Genomic DNA, 26,843 nt, shown 5'->3' with positions numbered 1-26,843 from the left:
CTTCGAGAACGATTCTTGTCCGCTTCAAACTCGCGGACTTCGAGAAAAAAGTATTCGGAATAATTCCGCGAACACGACGAGAAAGTATTTCACTCTCCACACTTTAGGAGACACGACCGCAATTAGCTGGAGTTTCTCTCGATAATAATTCGACAGCGCAAGTTTATCGTTTAACAAATATATTTCAAATGAACTGCTAATGCTCATTGTAATGGGTATATAAATGAAATTTTAAGTATCTGTATGTGAGAATATCAAATATAAAGAAAATTTTTATAATAGGAAGTAGGTAAACGCAATTGCGTTTTTATCCAGGATGGTAGATGCGTTCTGATTACACTGAACAGAATCAATGTGCCAAGTTCAATTTAGGGTTGGTGTTTTTTTTCCTCTCCTTTTCTGTTTCACTTTTTTACTTCATTATTAATCTACGTTTTTACGCTCTCATTTTTTAAGTCTTTAATTATATTACTCTCCTAATTTTTCTCACTTTAAAATTATATTCTTTACTCTTTTCTCATTTATTTACTTTTTCACTCCTTCAATTGCGTTACTCTTTTACTACCCTTTTGATTTTCTCATTTGTTTACTTTTTACTGTTTTACGTTTTATTAATATGAATTTTTACTTTTCTATTTCACTCTTTTATTTTTTTATTTGACTTTCTGACTGTTTTATTTATTTTTTGTTTTAGTTTTTCACTCTTTTATTTTTGACTATTATACCTACCTAATCTTTATTTTTTATTATTTTACATTTTTATTCATTCAATTTTTACTCTTTTATTTTCTTTTATTTTAATTGTGACTCTTTTACTTTTTTGCTTTTTAACTTTTTCACTCTTTAAATTCTTTTTTCATTTATTGTTTTTTTCTCTTCTTTCCTGTTTCACTTTTTTATTATTTTATTTCCTTACTCTCTCACTTTTTTAATCTTTAGCTTTTTCAATTTTTCTCACTTTTGAATCTTACTCTTAAACATCTTTTTCTTTTACTCTCCACTCTTTACATGTACTTTTTTCCTTTTCACTCCTTAACTTGTTTTACTTTTTTAGTTATTTACTCTTTTAATTTTTTCTTTCTTTTACTTTTTATTCCTTAACTTTTTATTGTAATAATTTTGTACTATTTTCTTTTTTATTCTATTACTTTTCTTATTTTACTTTTTTACTCTTTTATTTTTGAGTGTTCTATCTATTCAGTCTTTCACTTTTGTATTCTTTCAATGTTCTACTCTTTAACATGTTTTTTTTTACTTTTTTACTGGTACTTCTGTAATCTCTGTATTGTTAATTATGTACTCTCTTATTTGTTAGGTTTCTTATTTTTTTTCTCTTTTACTTTTTCACTGTATCGTTTTTTTTTCAATTTCAGTCTTGTTGTCTTTTATTTTTATAACTCATTTGCTGCTCCTTCAATACATTTCTCTTTTGATGTTTCACTGTTTTACTCTATCCATATCAAACTTGTTTATGATTTTACTTTTGAAGTTTTTACATTTTTTTATTTCACCTAATTCTGCTATGAATTTTACTTATAAAATTTTCAGGCTCTTAACTCTTTTTTTTCTTTTTGATTATTTGCTTTGTATAATATAATTTTATTTTTCTCTTTTACTTTTCACGTTTTTAGATTCTTATGTTTTTATGTTTTTACTTCTTCACTCTTTATATTTCGGATATTTTTACTCTTTCACAATATTGTTCTAAATTTTGACTCTTTTGCTTTTTTATTTTTTTACTTTTCAATACTCTACTAGTTACTACTTTTTTTACTCTTTTGCTCGTTTACTATTTTACTTTTTCAGTTTCTTACATCTTTTACTTTTTTACCATTTTTATCTTTTACTCTTTCGCTCTCCAACTTTTTACCTTTTCTGTTTTTTACCTGTTTTCTATTTTTCTTATTATTCTTGCAATTTACACTCTTTTTTTTCTTTGCGTCTCTAGATTTTTACTTTAAATATTTTTTATTGTTTACTTTTTTGTTTTTTTTTTTACTTTTTTTTTCAATTTTTTATTCTTTCATTATTCTTTCATTATTCATTCATTTTTTTAATTTTTTTTACTGTCTGTTTTGTCTCTTTTTTTTTTGTCTGTTTTAATTTTATTTTCACTCTCTTACTTTCTTATTCTTTTACTTTTTTATTCTCTTTTGTTTTAACTGTTTTACACTTTTACATTTTTAATCCTTCATTTTGCACTCTCTCACCTTTTTACTATTTCGCTTTTTTTGCTCTTTAGATTTTTTACTCTTTTGCTTTTATACTTTTTTATTCTTTTCTTTTTTCCTTTCTTTTATTTATTTGTTTATTTACTTTTTCATTCGATTACCCATTTAGTTTTTTACCTTTTTAAGTTATTGGGTTTTCACTTCTACTTTTTCTTCTATTTTTCACTCTCTTACTTTTCAACTCTTTAATATTTTTATTTTTTACGTTTTACTTTTTATGATCTTTATTCTTCTACTATATTACTTTTGTTTTCTGTCTTACTTTTTGTCTCTTTTATTTTTTGTTCCTTTACTCTTCTACTTTCATATTCTTTTACTCTTTTACTCTCTTATGTTTTAACTGTTTTATTTTTTTTGCATTTTTAATCCTTCATTTTGCACTCACTCACCTCTTAACTCTATAACTTTTTTGCTCTTTAGATTGTATACTTTTGTGCTTTTATACTGTTTTATTTTTTTATTTTTTTACCATTTTCCTCTTTTACTTTTTTGTTATTTTATTTCTTTATTCTCTTATTATTTTGTTTTTTACGTTTTTATTTTTTTCCTTTTCTTAAGTTTCCACTTCTTTTAATTCTTCTTTTTATTAACTCTCTTACTTTTCTACTGTTTTACATATTTCCCTTTTACATTTTTATGGTGTTCACTCTTCTACTATTTTACTTTTTTTTTGTTTTTTTTTCTGAATTATTGTTTTTTTCTCTCATCCTTGACTATTTATCAAAAGTTGCGTTATAACTTCAAATTTCTTTAGAATGTAAAAAAACATCTCTTTTTTATGTGATTGCAAATTAGTAGTTTTTTTAACAAAATAAAAAAAATTTAAAGTGTATGTTTTTTGTAAAGCATTATGGATCCCCTGCAACTCATTCTCGGACAATTTTTTATGTGCAATCAATGGTTTCTGAGCTACAATGCTTTAAACAAAACCTGTGCCAAAATGTATACGCCCTCCAACCCTCTAGTGCCCAGTGCCACCTTTGGACGGCCTTCAGTTGAACCTCTAAAAAGCTTCAATAAGAACTTAAAAAATGTTTATAAAGCTTCATAGTGGTTTTTTCGAAGTCAGTTCTAAAAATTAAATTGGGCACTAGAGGGTAGAGGATATTAGTCGTGAGTCATAAAAATTCCTCCACCCGCGGAAAATACGTAGTTTACTTACTTTTACTACTTTTGTACTTCTATACTTTTGTACTCATGTACGTACTCTTGTGCTCTAATAATAATATTACTAATCTGTATATTTTCTAGTTTTTTTTCTTACACTTTTATATTCTTGCCGGTGCTGTTTCTATCACCCTATATATTTTTATCCCGTCTAGTATTTTAAGCTCATGATTCCCTTGTTAGAAAGAGCGCTCTTCTTAAAATACGTTCTTATTCACGTTAGCATCGTTTCGACTTCCTCTTATTTAATATTCAATAAAATCGTATCCTATTATAAAGGATTACGATAAAATCAATTCAAGTAGAGCTTACTCTCCCAAGTTTCATTATTGTCACTGTTGGCTGCGCGATCCTCACGATTCGTACTTTCATATATGTACATAGTATGTTCTTAGATCTAAATTTAGATCTAAATCAGTAATTCTTTTGTTCTCAGTTCACATGCTCGTGCTACAGTTTCTGTTATTTCATTAGTGTGAATAATTGGGTTATTGAATCATTCTGCAGAACTTAAACCGCTTTCCCACATCTCGCTTGAATCGATCAACAGTTCGAACCATTGAGGTTGGTTTTAAAAAGATTAATCAAAATACCTGGTTGCGTAGGGGAATTAATTAAGCAATGCGGCAATCAAGAATGCTCCAACGGATTGCCGCGGTATATCGTTAACCCTTGGCTGGTCGCGGTGCGGTTCACCGTTCGAGGGCTTTTTACTTTCAATTAAAAATCGATCAAAACCGCCAGACTATAAATTACGGGAATTCAATAGCATACAAATTACGGCTGGCAGGTTTGTTTAAAGTTTGACAACATAACCGCAACTGATGTCGCGAAACCACAGCGCCGGGGCATGTGCGTACACTTTCAACCAGAAATACGTGCCCGCTGGTAATGTTCCAGCAGCTTAGCTGTGCTTATTTCCTCTCACTAATGAATATATTGCTGATAAGGACGGAGTTCGGATTTTCGTTCTATAATTCCCGAATCGTCCTATCTGCGTATCGTCATCGCCAGAATGCTCGTTTCTCGGTCGTTGGGCGGCAATACAATGTGGCTGTTGTCGTTAGGGAGTCCGATCCTAAGCCAGATAAACGGAGCAATAGCTGCTAAGGTTAAAATATTATATTAGCCGAGGCATTCGTACCGTCGTGTGTTAGAGTGACCAGGAAAAAAGATCACCGCGCGAAAATTGCCGTATGAATATAAAACTAATTTTTATGTACCCAAAATAAAAACGCACAACCAGACGTAATTATCACTAAGCCCAAACGTACAGTATAAACCGTTAGGATGTGATCACCCTACTCTAACCAATTCAAAGCAACCGGCTGGGAAAAGTTTCCGAAAAGCGGGTCGGCTTTATCAGCAATGCTCATTTGAAACTGTCGTACCAATCTTCTGGTTTTCCACTCTAGACTCCACCGCCCTCGATGTCTAGGGCCCAACCAACTATCTCCGATTGCTGGTGTCGAGTGTTGCCTGGCTGTGGTATTTTCCGGGTAGGAAGATTGCATTAATACGAAACACAAAACAAACCCTTTCCTGTTAGTCATGTTCGGTTTTTGCAGAATGAAAAATCGGATTACGAAGAATTAGTGTTGATTTCACTTTATGTGCACTTCTCGCAACACCTGCCCGGAGAATATGCCGAGGCGCCAAGAAACCCGAACTAAGAGCACTTGCTTCCTACTAGCTAGCTGCTAGCATTTTGTAGTTTGTTAGCCCCGTGGGGGTGGGTGATTAACATTTTCAGCAGCAGATAGCCTTGCCAGCGCTTTTGGTTGCTGCTGGAGGTTTAAAGTTTTCCGACGCTGCCGGGGTGTTTGTGTATACAAAGCTCATCTTGAGCATGCCAAGCAAATGACTGTCGGTTCGAAGTCTTCCATCGTAGGTACATAGATTGTTCGACAGCTCGTAGCGTAGGATGGATGTTTTCTGAAGGTAGTGTTTGTTTACAGAAAAATCTAGCGGTGAGTACTGGTGGGAAAATAAATTTTAGTTCATCCAAGCGAGAGTGTAATATTCATCGTTACAGATGAAATGGGTAAATTAAAATGTTTGATATATTTCGGTTGCAGTTATTTTTTGTAGTGTTGAACCTGAGTTCATTAGGTGCTCTATTTACTTCTATAGCCTGAGTTACTGTTATTGTTATCAACATTTTATCAAAAAAATAATGAATAAACTTCATTGTCAATAATCAAATTTCTTCGAAATCGAAATAGATGTATTATAAGATATAGAACTGATTTTTTTTATTCTCTAAATTTTAGTCGAAAATATTTTCTAAGGCGCGCTTAATAACAAATACAACATATTTCATAATATACCTAGCTCGTGTATTAACACTTTCCAAATTTTAATATAGGTCAAATTATCCCATCATTCTTTGGTTCGATGACGTAGCTAGTTTGTCATTATCTCTAAATGTTCTGTCGGTTCAATGAGACGCAAAAACTTTAGTTTTTTTTTTAAATCGGTTCAATTTTGTCATATTTTTGTGCTAATCTCAGGAAGCACCCAGAACCCTAGGTTGTGACAATTTATTTACTCAACAGATGGTCTCCGAAACATTTCACCTCAGAATACTTTCGGTTACCATCTAAACCGGTGTGACTGAGATAATGCTACCCCTCAATTACCGACACCTTCCATTTTTTCCATGACCATGCATAACAACTGATAAGAAAAGATCTCTCCAGGGTCCACAAAGTTTGGTCATAAATCATGACATCGACCCGTTTGAGCATATTAAATATCAAACTTTTAATCAAAAGATGTTACAGAGGACTATTTTGTCATTTTTACTTACGTAACATAAAATAACGAGACGAAAATGAGCCGTACTCAAGACAAAAATCTGTATAGTTATTTAGGTACATATGAAGGTATTTTTTTTATTTTATTTGAGACGCTTTGCCCTTAAATGGTCATTCGGTCATTATGAAGGTATGCGTTAGAGAAAAAGGAACATAAATATTGAAAACTAGTTTAGAATGAAAAGGATTTTATGAAATCTCTCTACGACTTTGTTTTTTTAAATCAATATGGAAATTTGACCACCTGATGATCTCCGCGTCGTTTATTTTCCATTTCCACTATATTGGCAAATTGAATTGTTTAAAGCACGTAGTAAATATTTTGATAAACTACAGGACAGGTGTAACTAATATATTCATCTAAAGTTGTCAAATCGATCTATGTTCTTAAATGTATTAAATATATTTTTATAAGATTAGTTGGTCGGTCGGTTCTGTTTCATTCCATCAAATCTCAACTTGATCTTTGATACCTTCGAGGCTTGTCGATATTCGACAATCATTTGTTCTGAACACTTGTATCTGATACAAGTGTTTGTTTACCTTCGAACATTACTGGTTTCGTTTTCCTATAGATAGCAAATAATCCATCAACTTTGAGCACTTTTGATTAACAGAAACTACGGGAGAAAAGCTAGAAAAAAATTCAGTTTAAAACAACTTCTGGATTTCCTTCGAATCAACATATTTATAGTGTTCTTGTAGCCAGAACCAAAAAGATTTTTTTCTGTTGCAGTATTCACGTTAACCTTCCTTTATTCAAGTTTATGACATGCAAAGGTACTAAAGGTAAAGTGATCTATTTGAGAGCTCAATCATATGAAGCACTGGTCTGCTCATACGAAAATGTTTCTCTGCAAATACCTAGTTCTCACACAGTAAACCGGGAAGTTGCACACTGTTTTCAAAGCTGCAAAAGAGTGATCGAAATTGTTTCTACCCAAAAAACACCTGAGAGACCAACCTCAGGTAGTGTGGGGTTCGAGCCACTAAAAACCCTCCAATCTCCAACTAATAATACTCCCCGGGACGACCGCTAGGTATTGCTTCCAGCCTAATCTGGACACACATGTGGCAGACTTTAATGCCACAATGACTGTCTGAAAAGATTCCGATTTTCGCATGTCTATGGTTGCGCTTCAGACATATCGTAGCACAGATATCTATTGCGTACACCTCTGCTTGAAAGACGGTTGGCCACTTTTCTAAAGAGATAGTGGACTTTATACCTTGTCCGTAGCTCCCAGATCCACTGTGGGAGCCGATTTTTGAGCCATCCGTGCAGAATCGGATGATGCTCGATGGAAGACTCGGCCCTCTAATATTCCTCATTGAGCGATCTGTGTTAATCACCCTATATGGAAGTCTACGTTTGGCTTCACATCCATCCAGTCTGAGACTGTTGTTACTAAAGGGGTTAGCTTTAACTCCTCAAGGATGCCTAGGTGACCCGTTAGTTGTGTTTCTTCGTAGCCTTAGTGCACCAAGCTCTGCCTCCTTCTTCACATGCAGATGTAGAGGCAGTAAGTAGAGCATGGCTTCCATGGCTGTAGTCGGCGTTGTGCGCAGGGCACTGGTAACTGGAAGACAGGCCAGTCGTTAAATTTTGTTAAGTATTGCCTGAGCTGTCGTTTCATTTACCTTAGGCCACCATACTAGGGCTACGTAGGTTATCCGTGGCCGAGCAATGGTGATGTATAACCAGATTGCTAATTGTGGATTCAACCCCCATGTCAAGGCGCCGTCAGTTGACCCATGTACCCAAGAGCAAAGCTGGCTCGAAAAAGGTTGATGAGTTCGGACATGATGACTCCGTCCAACTTTTGCAAAAAGGTTGGTAGAATGTCATCCGGTCCCGGTGACTTCATAGGCTCACAAGAGCTTAGTGCCCAGATGATAGAAGTCTCCGTGAACAGTCGACGAACAAGCATTGCGGAGTCACATGACGTATGCGTCTTGATCAGAGGCTTTATTGCTCCTCAACGTTCGACTCGGTGGTCACTGTCGATCCAGGAAAGTGAATGTTCATAAGAACATCTAGCGTTTTTTTTTTGGTAGTGACAGTCATACTTCCATCTCCCCCTTTCAATTGCCCCAGACCATTCGTGTGATCTTTGAACATCGCTTTTATCAGTCGCGTAGCCTCAGGCAGAGTCTGAATGTCTTCACAGAATCGGACTCTAGATCTCCTTTTGGCTTTGCGTAGTACAGCGTTATATTTTGTAAGGGATGCTCTACAAGCATTCCAATTGGACGTGATTTTGGCCCTGTTGAACAGGCGTCTAGCTTCCCGACGAAGATTGCTAAGAGTTTCGTTCCACCAGAGCACATCACGGCAGACTGTCTGTTTCGTTACCGGACATTTTGAATTGAAAGCTTCCGTGATCCTATGCTGATCCTATCCAGTTCAACTGCAGTTCGAATATCTTTATGGCAGGATGTCCTTGAGCTAACCAGATGTCCCTTGAAAAAATTCCAGTTGGTTTACTTAGGATTCCTAAAGTGTTCTTTTCTAAGAAGAGTAGCCTCGATGTCCCTACATTGTAGCATTAGCGTTGTTAGAAGTAAGGTATTCGAGCAGGTACTCACCTCGTGTGTTCACATCCCAGCTTCCCCAGACTCAGGTAACTACCACTTCCTGAGTGCCGTTGGTCGTCTGGACTTCCACCGCAATGGCAACCAAATTTCGTTGGATGAATTCTTTTATGGGAACAAATTTATTATATCTGTTCAGCAGAATTAGAGTCCTAGTGTTCGACGCTTGGCTGCAATAGATCAACTAACCGTTTGGATTGGCTAAGCCAAGGATCCCGGTGTCGTGGACCCATGTTCTTGAATCAGCGCGACGGATAGCTGCTGTCTGCGTACCATCAGCAGCAGGCTCCTGTTGCAGCAGACTTTCAACAGAGCCCTTCACGCTGTCTTTCAACAGAGCCCTTCACGCCTGTGTTCAAAGACTTTCTACCAACCTACCACAAGCGTGCTTTCCCGTACTTAAAGTTCAGCAGGAAGTTTTGTGCCGCTACTTAGTCAGCCAGTCTTTCTAGAGACATTGCGATGGCATACTAGCCATGCGCGTGTGAAGAAATCGTCGTTCTGGTGTTGGAGTAGACGGAGAATTTTTTCGTTCGTGGTGTCCACACTGTCCTGAAAGTACCCGACGAATCGTAATGCCTTTGGTAGGTCCTTCGTGTGAAATACACGAAGGTGTGCTCCCTCCCACGGTTTGAGAGAAGACGCCGTAGTCTCTACAAGCATGGACATTTTCACTCACTAGCAATATTTCATGCAAATGTGTTCTTTGATTCATCAGGTAGCGTTCAACTATTTCCACTCGCGTACAAGTTTTCCATAGAAACGCTGCTGATTGTTTTTCGCTTCTAAGAGTTTCAAATACCATTAAAGGAAACTGAATGATTCAAACACGATAGTATTTATTGTATCCAAGTTCACTTGCATTCCATTTTTGCACGTAAACAACTACAGCGGACATCTAGGTAACCTACTACGACAGGCTGCGGCTACGTTCATTCATGATTAACAGTGAGATGAGTATGGGGGCATCGTGAGATGAATAATTGAACAGTGATTCAAGTTTTGAGATGGATATGGAAGCGTTGTGAAGAATGGTTTGTTTTACAAAATACAGGATAAATCTAGCTAATTTTACTAAACATACAATGCTAAACGATTCCATAAGAGTACGTAAGCATATTTAGCTTATTTGTTCAATGATTTCGTGAAAATTTGGTGTTTAATCCGTGCATTCTTCGTGAATATCGGCTTAATGAGATGAATAATGGAGCAGTTCCCCTATTTCTTTGCTCTTAGTTGTCTCTTGCATGCGTGAGAATGTGTAACTTTTAATAGCGATGGTTTGCTGGGATTGAAAGCTTATGAACAGCACGTTCAGAAATGATACCCGAATGATTGTTATGAGATACGATTTTTTTCATCCTTTGTCTCCACCCATCTGACTGTGTCGCTATCGGCACAGTCAACTTGTAGGATGCCGTTTTTTGTCGGCAGCTCCTAAACTTGGGCCTGATTGCAGATGGTTCCTGGTCCGCAATGCAGTCCACGATTGTTGCCTTCTGCATCTCCTCATACGTTACCCCTGACATTTGACGCGGTGCAGAAGGCTTCGCGCATGCCAAAACACGAGGTTTTTTGCAGCTTGAACCCTTATCTCTCGAACATACTAAGCTAGTGGCCTCCTTGCGTAAGTAGCCTTGGCATAGCAGTTACTTCAGGCGCCGCCGATGCGACTGGAAGAGTTGCTTGACAGGAGCACGAGATGACTCAGGTTTCCCTTTGTCATTCGGCTGCGTCACCGGAACGAAAAAACAGTCCGTCGGGCTTTCCTCTTTCCCGCTAGGCGTACTAAGTATTAGTGATGAAAACGAAGGTCCTCCATCCAGTGATTCGCTGTCGAAGTTGAAGTCCACCTCCAGTTCCATCTCTTCGGTTCTGCCTGTTGCGTGCGGTTTGTAGGGCTGCACGCCATGGAGCTTGTTAACTTCACTTATTTCGGCAGAGTAAGGTTGCCGGTTTAAAATTTGTTGTTTATTTATTGAATCCAGTTTCGATCCCACAAGTTTTCCACGAAAGAAGGGGGTCTTCTGCGTGTTACGGTGGTCTAACGCAGAAGGCTGCTAATACAAAATACTGTGGAAGGGCGCCTGGTATTCCACAGGCTCCGTTAGCGGCTGGGAATTTGTTAATCACCCTTCCACGCCGCATTCAACACATGCGTACCCGACCCCACCAGAGCCAAAAAAATAAAAATTCTTTTACCTGCCGTTCCGCAAGATCTGAACCGATTTTGATCGAACCTTTTTCAAAAGATCACAAATTTATCATAGTTATTAGGACAGTAGGAGACATTTCGAAATTTTCCGTTGTTCCGGATTTATCGAAGGGGAACCGTGGGGTAAGTACCCTTCCAGAGACACAGACTAGGTTAAAAATGGTAGCGAAACCTTGCTTGCGAACTGAAGAGAAAGAAGAGACAACTTGAGTTTTGTCATAAGAGCATATGCTGCTGAGTGACGGCTGGATTTATTATTCTCAGTTTCGAGATGCAAAGCAAACTCGATAAAAAACCACAGTCTGTTGTCCTACCCAGTTGCTCCCCTTATTTGATATACCGATTTGCGCAACAGTGTAAGAGCAAGTATTTCCGCAGTTAAAGACATTCTTCTACACGCTAGTGATTCCCTGAGGGAAAACGGCAAGCCTGCAGAGGGTATAACCTGTGGAGACACTACTTACAGACTGGTTGGAAGATACCCTATCTATAGGAAGGGACATAGACTCGACTGTAACAATCATCGAGGCATAACACTACTCCATTCTGTAAATAAAAATTCTTTAGGTGTTACAGAAAGCTTTTGTTGGCGAATACGAGTGCGGTTTTTCTGAGTGGGATGATTAACAACAAACCTGATGTTCACCTTCAGACAGATCTTCTACAAGTTTCGAGCAAACAACTTGCAGACACATCATCTATTTATAGATTTCAAGAAGGCGTGCGACTCAATGAAACGCAATGTTTCGTAGCAGATTATGTCTGAACAGGGTTTTCCAACAAAAATGATTTAGCTGGTACGCACGACTCCTTATGATTTCACACGAAGCATTAGGATAGCGGGGCGAAACTTCGGACGCATTTGTGGCGTTGGATGGTTTGGAACAAGGAGACGGGCTCTTAAACTTGCTGTTCAACATTGCCTTGAAACGTGCTGTACGAAGGGCTGAGCTGCAGAGAGGCGCTTCGCGGACGACATCGACTTCGTTGGAATCTGCACGAAATTTGCGCTCTACGGAGATAAATCGTGAACCTCAAACAAGGCCGATCGGCGATCATCTGGGGTCTTTGGGCGTAAAATTCTGTGAACAATACTCGGTGACACCGAGTACACCGTGACACCGAGTCGGTGTAACGCAGATGCAAAATCACGAGCTGTGGCTACTTAGCACGTATGGCGGATGACGGACCAGCAATAGTGGTCTACGGCCAATGGAATTTAGAAAGGTACGGAGATGGTTTAAGTCTCGGATTTAAAGGGCCTCTTTTTGGTAAACAGTGATGACGTAGAAGTCAAAAAACAATGCCCAAAAATCAAGGTTCGGTACATTTTTTTTCAACAAATTTTCACAAGTTATGACTGTTTACGGCTGAAAACGCCTACCTGCATCGTTAAACAATGCGGAACACAATTCTAAATGGCATTTTCATATTTTTGGAGATCTGCGTCACAACCCCAACACGTGCTTCTGTTTACCTTATTTTCGTTACTAATACAGACAAATGTCTTCTTCTTCCTCACCTTTGTATACCTCATTGGTCTACGGCTACCAGTCAGATCCCGCACGCGTTGAATGTGTCCTGTCCACGATGCTGCCCGAATAGCGAGTGTGAGGAACGACCCAATATCGAGTTTAATGGAGGCGTATTCTGAATTCGGCATAAGATCTCTACGATCTTTTTTTTTAGAATTGATAATTTCGTTGTGTGCGGAGATTTTGGAAAAGTACATTGGTCTTATAATGATATTTCTAAACAAAAAGAGATTTGAGAAGACAGAAATAAAACGAAACAACATTGTCAAACGTGCATCTCTTCGAAGCGCGAATGTCATTTTGCCATCTGTTCTTTGTGCGAGAGCCGACGGTCGTTATACATTCACTAGTGATTGACGACGTACACTAACGAGGCGAATCGAAATGGAAGTTTCAACTGTTTCCAAGTCTACTCGAATGTGGGCAATAAAGTTTGGAAAAGTAAGTAAAGCTTTTATTCCTTCATAGTGCCCATTCTTGAATATTCCGAAAAGTTTTTGGCAACAAAATTGTCTATCGGAAAAGGCTGTGTGTTTTTTAAAAACGATTTTTGTTAAAAATTAATTTTTTGCAGTGCAGAAACTTGAACTCTTTGTTTTTTCAATATTTTAACATAAATTTCGAATAATTACCCAACAATTATCTTCTGACAACTATTTCTCATTATTTTTAAGATAACGAGACTTTAGATTTTTTTAATTTCTTTCTTCATAGTCCAAATATATAAAAAGTTGTTTGGTAAGGCCTACATACCCACAAGGTTTCATTAAGTCTTCTAGGGTCACAGTGCGTCTTGAACTGTCCTACAGATCAGACGTTTTTTCGGTTGCTTGTGGACTGGTCTTTGACTGCCTATAGCTTCAAAGTTTGTGTTTTTTCAGTGTGTCTTTTAAAGATTACCTGAAAGTTATTTCCCATCAGTCTTTCTCAAGACTACCTACTTTTGAATTTAACATTTGTTTTAACTTTTTTCGTATAACCTGAAATGGCTGGACGGAAAAAGAAACCTCGCATCGCTGCGGGGAGGAAAAGAGAGGCATCTCTTTCTGACACATCGAGTGTCTGTAGTGACAATCCTTTTGATATTTTGCCTGAGCAAGAAGCTGGTGAAATGGAAGTTATTAATAATGAAACTATACAAAATATAAAATCTTTAAAAAAGGAGAAAGTTCCACCTATCGTGGTAACTATTTCTTCTGAATTTAATATATTCAAAAAGGAACTTTCAACGTTTGTTTCTGACGTTAAAGTTACCTATCAAATTGGCCGTAGAGGTGAATGTCGCTTATTAGCCGACTCAGTTAAGGGTCGTGATCGTCTTGTTCAGTATTTAACTGACAAGATGTACAAATTTTTTACATATGACACCAAGAACGCCAAGCCGTTCAAGGTTGTCTTGAAAGGTCTCACCAACGATCAAACCGTTGATGAGATCAAACTTACTTTAACAGAATTACTTGGCATAGCCCCTACCCAAGTAATTCTAATGAAACAAAAATCACGAGGCGAAAACAGTCAGAGAACTGGAATTTCCCTTGTTAATTATTTAATTCATTTTAACCGCAATGAGGTTAACAACTTAAAATTTTTTGAAAAAGCACATGCTTTGTATAATGTGCGTGTAAAGTGGGAAATTTATAGGAAGTATGGCGGAGGTGAAAAGCATATCACCCAATGCCGTACTTGCCAACGTTATGGCCATGGTTCCAAATTCTGTAACATGGACCAAAAATGTCTTAATTGTGGAGATTTTCACAAAAAGGACACATGTCCTGTGAAAGAGAGTAAAAATTTTCGCTGTACGAATTGTAACGGCAACCATATGTCAAATTTTTATCAATGCCCAGTCCGTTTAGCAATTGTTAAGGCAAGGCAAGGTAAACAAAATTCAATTTCTCAATTAAAACCAACTTCAAAACAAAATTCTTCAAGCGTACCAGTGACGCATAGTTTACCTACTCCTTTGCATACCCGTTTAACTTATGCACAGGCTACAGGTAGTTCGAACATTATACCGCCTAGTGTTGGTAGTTCGAAAATGACCGTTAATATGGGTAAGCAAAACACGCTAGAAAATAATTGTACACCTATTACTCCAGCTAATTTTGCTGCCGAAAATATTTTTTCTAATGTCAACTGCCTGGGGCCTATTACGGCAGGTAAACTTTCTTTTTTGCAACAGGCAATGTTCGATCTTATGAACGCCATGTTGCAGGCAAAATCAATGTTTGAAGCCATTCAAATAGGCACAAATTTTACAATTAAAATTGTTTCTAATTTAAAATTTAGCAATGATTTTAAATAAAGCAATTAAAATATTAAATTGGAATGCTCGCTCATTGAAGGCCAATGAGAATGAGCTTTTTAATTTTTTAACAGTAAATAATGTGCATATTGCAATTATTACTGAAACATTTTTGAAACCTAACATAAAATTAAAATATGATCCCAATTACGTGGTTCATAGATATGATAGGATTCAGGGTTCCGGCGGTGGAGTTGCAATTGTTATTCATCGCCGAATCAAACATCGTGCTCTTCTTCATCTTGAGACGAAAGTTATTGAAACTTTGGGAATTGAAGTTCAAACTGAACTTGGGATTTTATTTATTGCCGCAGCATATTTACCATTTCAATGCACACGCGAGCTCAAAAATTATTTTAAAGGTGATTTACAAAAACTCACCAGAAATCGTTCGAAATTTTTCATAATCGGCGATTTTAACGCTAAACATCGTTCATGGAATAATTCTCAAAGTAATTCCAATGGCAAAATTTTATTCAACGATTGTTCTTCAGGATACTATTCTATTTTGTCTCCGAATAGTCCTACATGCTTTTCTTCTGTAAGAAACCCTTCAACAATTGATTTGGTGCTTACAGATCAAAGTCATGTATGTAGTGATTTGATCACACATGCTGACTTTGATTCTGATCATCTTCCAATAACTTTTTCTTTATCACATGAATCAGTTTTAAACCCTATGAGCTCTGTTTTTAATTATAACAAGGCTAATTGGGAAAGATACAAAACTCATATTGAGAGAAATTTCAATAATGAGCTTGATTTGCAAAACGAAGTGAATATTGATTCCGCTTTGGACGCATTAAAATGTGCAATTCAATGGCCTCTCCTTGCAGCGATTGTATCCTTCGATGCCTAATTCAACTGCGTATATGAAGGATTCTATCTCTGTCTTACAGTGGAATTGTAGAAGTATTTTACCAAAAATTGATTCGTTTAAAGTTTTGATAAATAAAAACAAATGCGATGCATTTTCCCTTTGTGAAACTTGGCTTACTTCAAATATTGATCTCAACTTCCATGATTTTAATATTATTCGCCTTGATCGAGACACCCCATATGGAGGAGTACTTTTAGGGATTAAAAAGTGCTATTCTTTCTATCGTATTAACCTCCCCTCGATTCCAGGCATCGAAGTTGTCGCATGTCAAATGACAATACAAGGTAAAGAGCTTTGTATTGCCTCAATATATATTCCCCCCAGAGCACAGGTTGGGCAACGGCTGCTCTTTGATTTAATAGAACTTCTTCCCTCGCCACGTTTGATTTTGGGAGACTTCAACTCTCATGGCGTGGCTTGGGGTTCCCCATACAATGATAACCGCTCCTCTTTAATCTATAACCTTTGCGATGACTTCGACATGACTATTTTAAACAACGGTGAAATGACACGTATCCCGAAACCTCCAGCGCGCCCAAGCGCTTTGGATCTATCCTTATGTTCGACGTCGCTACGGTTGGATTGCACATGGAAGGTAATCCTCGATCCTCACGGTAGCGACCATCTGCCTATTCTTATTTCAATTACTAACGGGTCAACTCGCATGCGACCAATTGACATTCCGTATGACCTCACACGAAATGTCGATTGGAAGTTATACGAGGAAATGATTTCAAAAGCGGTCGAGTCGATTCAACATCATTCACCACTTGAAGAATACAACCTCCTCGCGGGCTTGATTCTCGACGCCGCGTTGCAAGCCCAAACGAAGAAATATCCCGGCGTAACGATCAAAGAACGGCCTCCCACTCCGTGGTGGGACCAAGAGTGCTCCGATGTCTACACGCAAAGATCCGACGCGTTTAAGGCCTACCAGACGGGAGGTATACCTGGCGACTATTTACGGTATTCGGAGCTTGATACCAAGCTTAAAAGCTTGGCTAAAGCAAAGAAACGTGGATATTGGCGTCGGTTCGTGAACGAGACGTCGAGGGAGACATCGATGAGCACTCTTTGGAACACAGCCCGAAGAATGCGGAATCGCGTAACGGTCAACGAAAGCGAGGAGTCTTCAAGTAGGTGGATATTTGATTTTGCCAGGAAAGTATGTCCGGACTCTGTTCCTGAGCAAAATATTGTTCGCGATGCGTCTCCGGGCCACGACGCGATAGAATCACCTTTTACGATGGCAGAACTTTCAGTTGCCCTCCTGTCCTGTAACAATAACGCGCCTGGATTAGATAGAATAAAATTCAACTTGTTGAAGAATCTACCCGGCAATGCCAAGAGGCGCTTGTTGAACTTGTTCAATAAGTTCCTGGAGCAAAACGTTGTACCGCAGGATTGGAGGCAAGTGAAGGTGATCGCCATCCAAAAACCAGGGAAACCAGCTTCTAATCACAACTCTTATAGGCCGATTGCAATGCTATCCTGTATCCGGAAATTGATGGAAAAAATGATACTCCGTCGTTTAGACCACTGGGTCGAATCAAATGGTCTACTATCAGAAACTCAATTTGGCTTCCGCCGTGCCAAAGGACGAATGATTGTCTTGCGTTGCTTTCAACAGATATTCAGCTGGCGTATGCTCGTAAAGAACAAATGGCGTCTGCGTTCTTGGACATTAAGGGGGCTTTTGATTCCGTTTCTATTGACATTCTTTCGGGTAAACTTCACCGACAAGGATTTTCTCCAATTTTGAACAATTTTTTGCACAATTTGTTGTCCGAAAAGCACATGCATTTTACGCATGGCGATTTGGCAACTTTTCGCATTAGCTACATGGGTCTTCCCCAGGGCTCATGTTTAAGACCCCTTCTTTACAACTTTTATGTAAATGACATCGACGAATGTCTGGCAAATTCATGCACGATAAGACAACTTGCAGACGACAGTGTAATCTCTGTTACAGGAGCCAAAGCTGCCGATTTGCAAGGACCATTGCAAGATACCTTGGACAATTTGTCTGCTTGGGCTTTACAGCTAGGTATCGAATTCTCTCCGGAGAAGACTGAGATAGTAGTTTTTTCTAGGAAGCATGAACCTGCTCAGCTTCAAACACAATTAATGGGTAAAACGATTTCTCAGGTTTTGGTACACAAATATCTTGGTGTCTGGTTCGACTCTAAAGGCACCTGGGGTTGTCACGTGAGGTATCTGATGAAAAAATGTCAACAAAGAGTGAATTTTCTTCGTACAATAACCGGACAATGGTGGGGAGCCCATCCAGGAGACCTTATAAGGCTTTACCAAACAACGATATTGTCTGTTATTGAATACGGGTGTTTCTGCTTCCGCTCCGCAGCAAACACACATTTGATCAAACTGGAGCGAATACAATATCGTTGTTTGCGTATCGCCTTAGGTTGCATGCAGTCGACCCATACGATGAGTTTGGAGGTTTTAGCTGGAGTACTACCATTGAAAAACCGCTTCTGGAGCCTGTCTTCTCGTATTCTAATCAAATGTGAGGTCTTGAACCGTCCCGTGATTGAAAATTTTGAAAGGTTAATCGAACTTAATTCTCAAACCCGTTTTATGACATTGTATTTCAATCACATGTCCCAAAATATTAACCCTTCTTCGAATATTCCAAATCGTGTCGACTTATCAAATACTTCTGATTCTACTGTGTTTTTCGATACATCCATGATAGAAGAAACTCGTGGAATCCCGGATCATTTACGCGTGCAGCAGATCCCTAAAATTTTTTCCAATAAATATCGAAACATCAACTGCGACAATATGTACTACACTGACGGATCACTTCTTGATGGGTCCACTGGCTTCGGTATCTTCAATAACAATTTAACCGTCTCCCATAAGCTCGATAATCCTGCTTCTGTTTACGTCGCAGAATTAGCTGCAATTCAGTACACCCTAGGGATTATCGAAAAAATGCCCACGGACCATTATTTCATCTTTACGGACAGTCTCAGTTCCATTGAGGCTCTCCGATCGATGAAAGATGTTAAGCACTCTCCGTATTTCCTGGGGAAAATACGGGAACATCTGAGTGCTTTATCCGAAAAATCTACTCAGATTACCTTAGCGTGGGTCCCTTCTCACTGCTCGATACCGGGTAATGAGAAAGCGGACTCTTTGGCTAAGGTGGGCGCAACAAACGGTGATATTTATGAAAGACCAATTGCCTTTAATGAATTTTTCGCACTTGTACGTCAGAATACGATCATCAGTTGGCAAAATGCTTGGACCAGAGGGGAATTGGGAAGGTGGTTACATTTCATAATCCCCAAAGTATCGACGAACCCGTGGTTCAAGGGGTTGGATGTAGGTCGGGATTTCATTTGCGTGATGTCCCGGCTTATGTCCAATCACTATAGATTTGACGCGCTCCTCCGTCGTGTTGGGCTCGGGGAAAGTGGTATCTGTGCCTGTGGTGAAGGTTATCACGACATAGAGCATGTGGTTTGGTCATGCCCTGTACACCGTGACGCCAGGTCTAAATTAATAGCTTCCCTGCAGGCCGAGGGTAGACAGCCGGCTGTTCCTGTTCGTGATGTCTTGGCGAGCCGTGACCTATCCTACATGTCCCTTATATACGTTTTCCTGAAATCCATCCACGCCCCAGTCTAGTCCCGTTCCCCTCCGTCTACACCCAACAAAACGACAAGAACACGTTTGAACCTTAAGCACAAAACCAGCAACCAGACCCCGCACAATAGAACCAGGACCCAAGGACTACGAGCCTCTGTCCCAACTCACGACATCGTGGCTCAGCAGAACGAATCCATACATGCCATTCGACGATTATCAGACGACCATTGAACAACAAAACACTGATTGGAAATCCCATGCTAGTTTTAAGTTAGACTTAATTTCAGCTCGTAGTCGGCAGCGAGGATAAAAAATTTGCTTTAGTTTTTAAGTCATCAGATATAATTGGCGCCGTTAAACATTAAATTGTATTTGTGCCGTGTCAAATAAATGTTATGTGAAGAAAAAAAAAAAAAAAAAAATGTGCAATTGTTGATGCCAGGAATTATTCTGTTCCAAAGGCTCAAGTGAAATTTGATTCACCAATAATTGACGAAAATCTTCAACTTCTAATTCGTTTGAAAAATGTCCGCAGACGTCAATATCAACGTTCTCGTGACCCTGTTTTTAAAACTATTTATAAAGATTTACAGAAAGAGATTAAACATAGATTTACTCTTCTGAGAAATCAAAATTTTGAGACTAAAGTTGAAAAATTGAAACCATATTCAAAACCATTTTGGAAGCTGTCGAAGATTCTTAAGAAACCTTCAAAGCCTATTCCAGTTTTAAAAGATGGTGAACGTTTTCTTGTATCCAATGAACAAAAGGCTCAAAGACTTGCTCAGCAGTTTGAGAGTGTTCATAACTCAAATTTGAATTTTGTGAGTCCAATTGAAAATGAAGTCACACGTCAATTTGATTTAATTTCTTCCCAGAATTTTTTACCTGCAGAAATAATTGAAACTAACTTGAATGAGATTAAATCAATTATTAAAAATTTCAAAAATATGAAAGCACCTGGTGACGATGGAATCTTTAATATACTAATCAAACATCTCCCTGAGAGCACAATGGAATTTTTAGTGAAAATTTTCAATTGCTGCTTCAAAATTGCGTATTTTCCCAAATTATGGAAAAATGCAAAAATTACTCCCATTTTAAAACCGGATAAGAACCCAGCTGAAGTTTCAAGTTATCGACCAATCAGTTTGCTTTCTTCAATAAGTAAACTGTTTGAGAGAATTATTCTTAACAGAATGATGTCACACATCAACGAAAATTCAATTTTTGCAAATGAACAGTTTGGATTTCGCCATGGGCATTCCACAACTCATCAATTGCTCAGAGTTACTAATATGATACGAGCTAACAAATCTGAAGGTTATTCCACTGGAGCTGCTCTTTTAGACATAGAAAAAGCATTCGACAGTGTTTGGCATAAAGGTTTGATTGCGAAATTGCAAACTTTTAATTTTCCAATTTTCCTAATCAAAATTTTAAAAAATTATCTTACTGATCGAACTCTGCAGGTTGTCTATCAGAATTCAAAATCTGATAGATTTCCTGTCAGAGCAGGTGTACCTCAAGGTTCAGTCTTGGGTCCAGTCCTGTACAACATATTCACTTCAGATCTTCCTGATTTGCCTCCAGGATGCACAAAGTCATTGTTCTGCGATGACACAAGCATTTCCGTAAAAGGAAAAAGTCTTCGTGTCATATGCAGTCGATTGCAGAAAAGTTTAGATATTTTTATCTTCCTACTTGCAAAAGTGGAAAATCTCTCCCAATGCTTCTAAAACTCAAATGATAATTTTTCCGCATAAGCCTAGGGCTTCTTTCCTCAAGCCAAACAATAATCACGTTGTCAAGATGAATGGGGTTATTTTAAGTTGGTCCGACAAGGTTAAGTACTTGGGACTAATTTACGATAAAAAACTTATTTCCAAAGAGCACATTGGGAGTATACAAGCCAAGTGCATCAAATATATGAGATGTTTTTATTCTCTCATTAACAGGAGTTCTAAACTTTGTTAAAAGAACAAACTTTTGATTTAGAAACAAATTTTTAGACCAGCAATGCTTTATGCTGTACCGATCTGGTCAAGTTGCTGTACAACAAGGAAGAAAACGCTCCAAAGGATTCAGAATAAAATTCTAAAAATGATTTTGAAGCGTCCTCCTTGGTTTGGTACACTCGAATTTCATAGACTTACTGGTGTTGAACTATGTCAAATAAAATAATTAACAATTTTCGACAAAAATCGTTGCAATCCTCAATTGCTACGATAAGCCCTCTTTATAGCCAATAAGTGAGCAATTAAGTTAGTTGTAAGTTTACTTCCCCTTTTCTGACAAGTAGGTTTAAATCCCTACGAATGATAAGTCCTAATTGCGAAAGCAAACAAATCCTAACAATTAAAATTACAAATTTCTAACAGTGTTGAGAAGTCACCATTTGTGATTGGACACACATACTCATTATTTACTAATATTTATCATAAATACTTAAGCTACTAACAAATCCCCCCTTTAAAAAAAAAAAAAGTCTTCTAGGGTGAATTTTTTACAGTACTTTTCTTGGAAGGAGAAAAACAGTATCTACAACTTTGCCGGAGACATTTCACCAATCGAACAAAGCGTTTGAGTTCTGAAAATATTTTTATCATTAATAGAAACTCGGCACAGATTTGTTTTAGGTATGTGGATACTAAGTTTCTTTATGCTGACAAAAATAAAATTTTGGGATAATCTCCAGAACCGAGCCTGTTATCTATGACATGAACATATTAGAAGCTTGTTCAAACAGTTTGTTACCGCTGAGGTATATGAAGAGTACCTGATAACACTTAAGTTAGAATGAAAAACTAGAAATTCGTTAGACCCAATCCCTGGAAACCTATTCGACTTCTAGCTGGTGCCTGTTTCCTAGATGAAGCGTGAAACAGGATGCGAACCACACCGTTTAGCTCTTCGCAGGTCCCGGTCGGCCATCATCCGGGACTCACAGGTTGTTCCGGTTCGCAAGAACATCGAAATCCCATTTTCGCATGAATCGATTGGCGTTCCAAGCTGATGTCGGCAGTAGCTTCGGGAGAAAGCAAAATTAATTAAATTAGATTCCGTTATCGAAACGCGGTCTGCTCTACTTTAACAGCGTGCCCGTGATGCTGCACTATCCTTTCGAAATTTAATTGTTTTATAGCTTTTAACTAGACTACTGAAGCGATTCTTCTGCTGTCTTCCGCATGAATAGCGAGCCACTCTGCCGGAACATAGAGGAAACATCACTGTAATGTCAGGGTTTTTTTTTTCTTTTTCTGAAATACCATCCCTTGCTGAGTGCTTTTATCTGCACCACACGACTACAGACTACCAACAGGGCGCCTTGAAACCAAACTCTATCCATCTATCTAGGGAATCGTTTTTTTTTAATTCAGCACAACTCATCAGACAGAGGCACAATTGTTGATTGCCTTTTTTTTACCACGAATAAAACGAGAAATCGAGGTATAACTATTCGAATCGTCGGTTTAGATTCGAATATTGAAAAAGTTGTTTGGAGTCTTTGAAGTCGAACACAATGTAATTGAACTTGGCGGTGAAAAAATAAATTGAAACCAGAAAACAGGCTTTGATTGTTATCAATTACCTTTGCACTGTCAAGAATCAACCCGTAATACTTTTTTTGTGGTTCTGGTTTTTTATTAATTTAATCCACGGTTAGTCTCATGTTTGTCGGAGACCTGAAGCTCGTGTTTTTGATGTGATTGTTTCTCGGTTATTATGTGCCCAGAAATTTAAAGATTGCAGCTGAAAAATGTGCCACATCTATTAAATTGTAGAGGATAACTTTTCACTGCCAAACAACTTAGCAAAGCAAAAATTTATTGTGAAGCAAGCAAATATCTGCTCGGCAAGTTTACATGTGCCGCAACAAATGAAACTGTTTGCGTTCGCTGTAGAACAAGCAACACAAACCGAGCATTGCTGGATAACAAATGGCAGCACTGAAACAATTATTCGGCGTTACGAACTGAATTGACAATAATATCTATGGCCCATTTGTAACAACTCGCCTCGGCTCCACATACCAACGAGGTCCCGCGCTACCAGCGCAGTCGGAGTTTAATTAATTGAAAGCCTTGCGGGTGAATGTCAGTCCTACGTGGTGAAACAGAAATTGGTTGCCGCCTCATGCCCTTTCATCTAGCTATTAGGAGCCGTATGTTGCCGCTACGTTGTTGTACACATTTAGAAAGCCATTCGCGGAGCAAATTGCTGAGTGATTATTTATATTTTCTCTGATGTCCTACCAGCCGCTGCAGGCGTCTTCGAGTGAAATGAATTAGCGCCTAGAACCGAATGCTGCTGAGGTTGGAATTTAATGTGGGAATAATATTAAACCGCATATTCAAACACTCGTGGCATTCGAATTTGTCGCTTAGTGGCACATAAGACAACCGCATTGAATTTGATGTCATTTTGCGACATTCTGCGGATTCGAGGAAACGCTATGAATACTATTAAATCTTGTGAGAACTTGAATTAGGCAGAAAATATATTTTAAGAGATGTGGATGTGTGGATTCATTGGATTGCATGTAAGTCAGCAGTAGCAGATTTGCTTTCAACCAATATTTATTTCACAACCGCTTCCAGTACACACAAAACTTTTCCTTATTACTTTAGAAGCAATAGCGCAAAATTACCTTTCAGGTAACAAATCCATTACTTAAAAAGCAATAAAATTCTTCCCCAGTCAAGTAACAACACATACTGTCATATATTTAGCACGTGTTATGAGAGTACGACTATCTAATAATGGTCGTTTCAACCACATGCAACGTTTTTTCTGTCGAAAAATGCTCCCTTTCCACCTCAAGTCAAAAAAAAATCACACACCGTCGCATAAGTTGCACATGTTACAAGTTTTTTCAATCTCCAATTCATCCGGTGGGCGTGTATTAGTTCGCTCGTTGTATGCATACGGAGTAGCGAAAAAATATGACAAGAGCTGCCAAGCAACATTTTCCCCGTCATAGAGTATGCAAACGTTGATGATTTCAAAGACTTGAAATGCGCCTTAAAATGACATCACGATCTGTAAACTGCGTTAGAGAAAAATAAGAACATTCGCTTTCTTGCAAGCTATTTACAGCACATAATCATTGGTTCATGGAAACTCATTTGGGCCTGTTTGAATATACAAAACTCGTGCCCATCCAGAACAATATTCGCAACTTCGGCAACTCTGGTCAGACAGTATTACATATTTCCATTTCAAGTAAACACTGGGGGACGAAACGAAAGTGTTTCTAATTGGACATTTGAGGTTGACGGTTGAGATTCTGATTATGTGTGGATGAAGGGAGACAAAAATGAACCCGATCGTTGCATCAATACAAATGCAGCGAGTGAAGTCTTGCCAACACATGCATTGCGGTGCTTGGCTGTATGTTCTCCTGCAGAAACACATACAAGCGTGGGGCCGTCATAATTTTTATTACTTTTTGTTTGTTACTTTTTGTGTATAATGCGCAGTCATAAGACACAAAAAGTAATAAAAAATTGCCCAAAAGTATTAAAATATTCCCCGTTTGCGTTGGGTGTAGCATTCCGTAGAGCAATTAGACTATTACCTAGACAAATCGTATTGCTGTTTGTTACGAAATGAATGGTTACAATGTTTGTTTACCACATCTCAAATTTATGTTTATTCAACATCGATTTTCGTCATGCAACGGTTATTCCTTAAAGATTCTCTCACGCACAACCGAATTGTTCTGCGAATTTACACGAACACACACTTACAGTTTACAGGTTTCTTGTTTCATTGTGTAACAAATAAATTGTTTAGAAATGTTCAGAGACTTTAAAGCCGACTATCTTGAGCGACAAGAAGCTCCAAAGGATGCTGCGAAAAGTGGCTACTTCGCTATGTGTGCTCGACCAGGAGGTTGGTGCAACCAGCCAAACAGTGAAAAAGTACCTAGCGAACACGGACATACATGTCAGAAAGCAGCAGTCCCGTCCGCTAGTCTCGGAGTTGCAGGCAATGACGCAGCGGCAGCACCTGAATAAGATGGTCAAGCCGATTTTCCCGGTAAATCACGACGTGACGGTGGTGATGGACGACGAGACCTGTCTCACCCTGGATGGCAACGACTGACAGGGCACTATGTATTTTACCTACCCCACGAAGAAAGTGAGCACCAAGGCGAAGTTTATTTCACACACAAGTTCCTCAAGAAGGTGCTGCTGTGGCTGACAATCAGCGAGAAAGGGATGTGAAAGTTGATCTTCTTTCGCTCCGAACTGGCTGTGAACGGGAAAATTTATAATACGAAGTACCTGCCGGAAGTTGCGTCGTTCATCAAGAATTACCAAAAGGCCGAAGATGCGGTGTTTTGGCCGGATCTAGCGTCGGCGCACTATTCGAAGCGTTCGTTGGAGGAGATGGAGCGACTGAATATTGATGTGGTATCCAATTGGCGAACCCGCCAAACGTGCTCAAGTTGCGTTCCATCAAAGATTTCTGGCTAAGCCAGAAGCGTAAGATCTACTCCAACAATTTCGTCGCGAAAACTGAAGAGAAATTGACAGTTATAACAACGAAAGAATTAGAAAACATGCCTACACGCATGTTTTCGTCTGCCATGGCGCGTGGTCCGGTTAACTGCCGGAAGGCCGCACACAAGGGCGTATATTTTTTTTTGCGAGGAAGCTTACATGATTACCTTCCATGGGAAGTTTATCAAACTCAATTATCTGTCTTTGTTTTTTTTTATCACCATCCGAAAAAAGTCCATTATTTTAACGCACACGTTACAACACTTTGCTCGCCTCGTTAGTGACTGCGAGCGAGGCGAGTGCTTGCCTCATCTTCTGTAATACAGGCCTATGATATGCGAGTAGCATTTTACCAAACAATCTAGTTTGCAGTGAATAAGTTCGCGTCGCTTTAAGAATTTAATATTCCTTTTTTTTTTCTACTAAATAATCGGTTTAAACTGAAAAAATCAACCCAAACAATTCATAACAATATCGAAACAATATCGCACGCTTAGCCTTGGGGCTAATAGCGGTCTCGATCAACTAGAAGTTGAGAGAATTCGTTATCGATATTGTTTTTGGCACATTTTGTATGTGCAGTATAAGTACAACGATACACCGTGCCCCAGTGTTGAATCGAGAAAATTTCCAGCTCGAAAAGATCCTCGACTCGATCGGGAATCGAACCCGATATCACAACCGTGTGGGAGAACTAGCCGACCGACATCGCTAACCACAGAGCCACGGGGACCACCCAAACACTTCATAACCCTCCCAAATTATGAACAAAAACAAGATTTTTAAAAGGTTTGTCTAAGAATGGATTTTTTATCATTTTCCTAGTTTAACAGATCAAATGCATGCGCTGCATAGTGTTAAGTACCTTTCATTTGACAGCTGACAGCGGGCACAAATGAGTTTGAGCCCAGGACATGAGTTCATTGACATTCACTGTTTCTAGGTATAGTAATGTCAATGACTCAA

At 38.5% G+C, this 26,843-nt stretch overlaps 1 protein-coding gene across 3 annotated transcripts in view; it reads right to left on the bottom strand.

The window, feature by feature from the left end:
* Nucleotides 1-26,843, bottom strand: part of LOC129732571 (zwei Ig domain protein zig-8-like) — an 801,587-nt gene that overhangs the window by 420,558 nt on the left and 354,186 nt on the right. The gene's annotated exons all lie outside the window — the stretch shown is intronic.

This window comes from Wyeomyia smithii, chromosome 3 (assembly GCF_029784165.1).
Source record: "Wyeomyia smithii strain HCP4-BCI-WySm-NY-G18 chromosome 3, ASM2978416v1, whole genome shotgun sequence".
Taxonomy (NCBI): Eukaryota; Metazoa; Arthropoda; class Insecta; order Diptera; family Culicidae; genus Wyeomyia; species Wyeomyia smithii.
The sequence above is the reverse complement of the archived record's forward strand: the minus strand, read 5'-3'. Positions and strand labels throughout refer to the sequence as shown.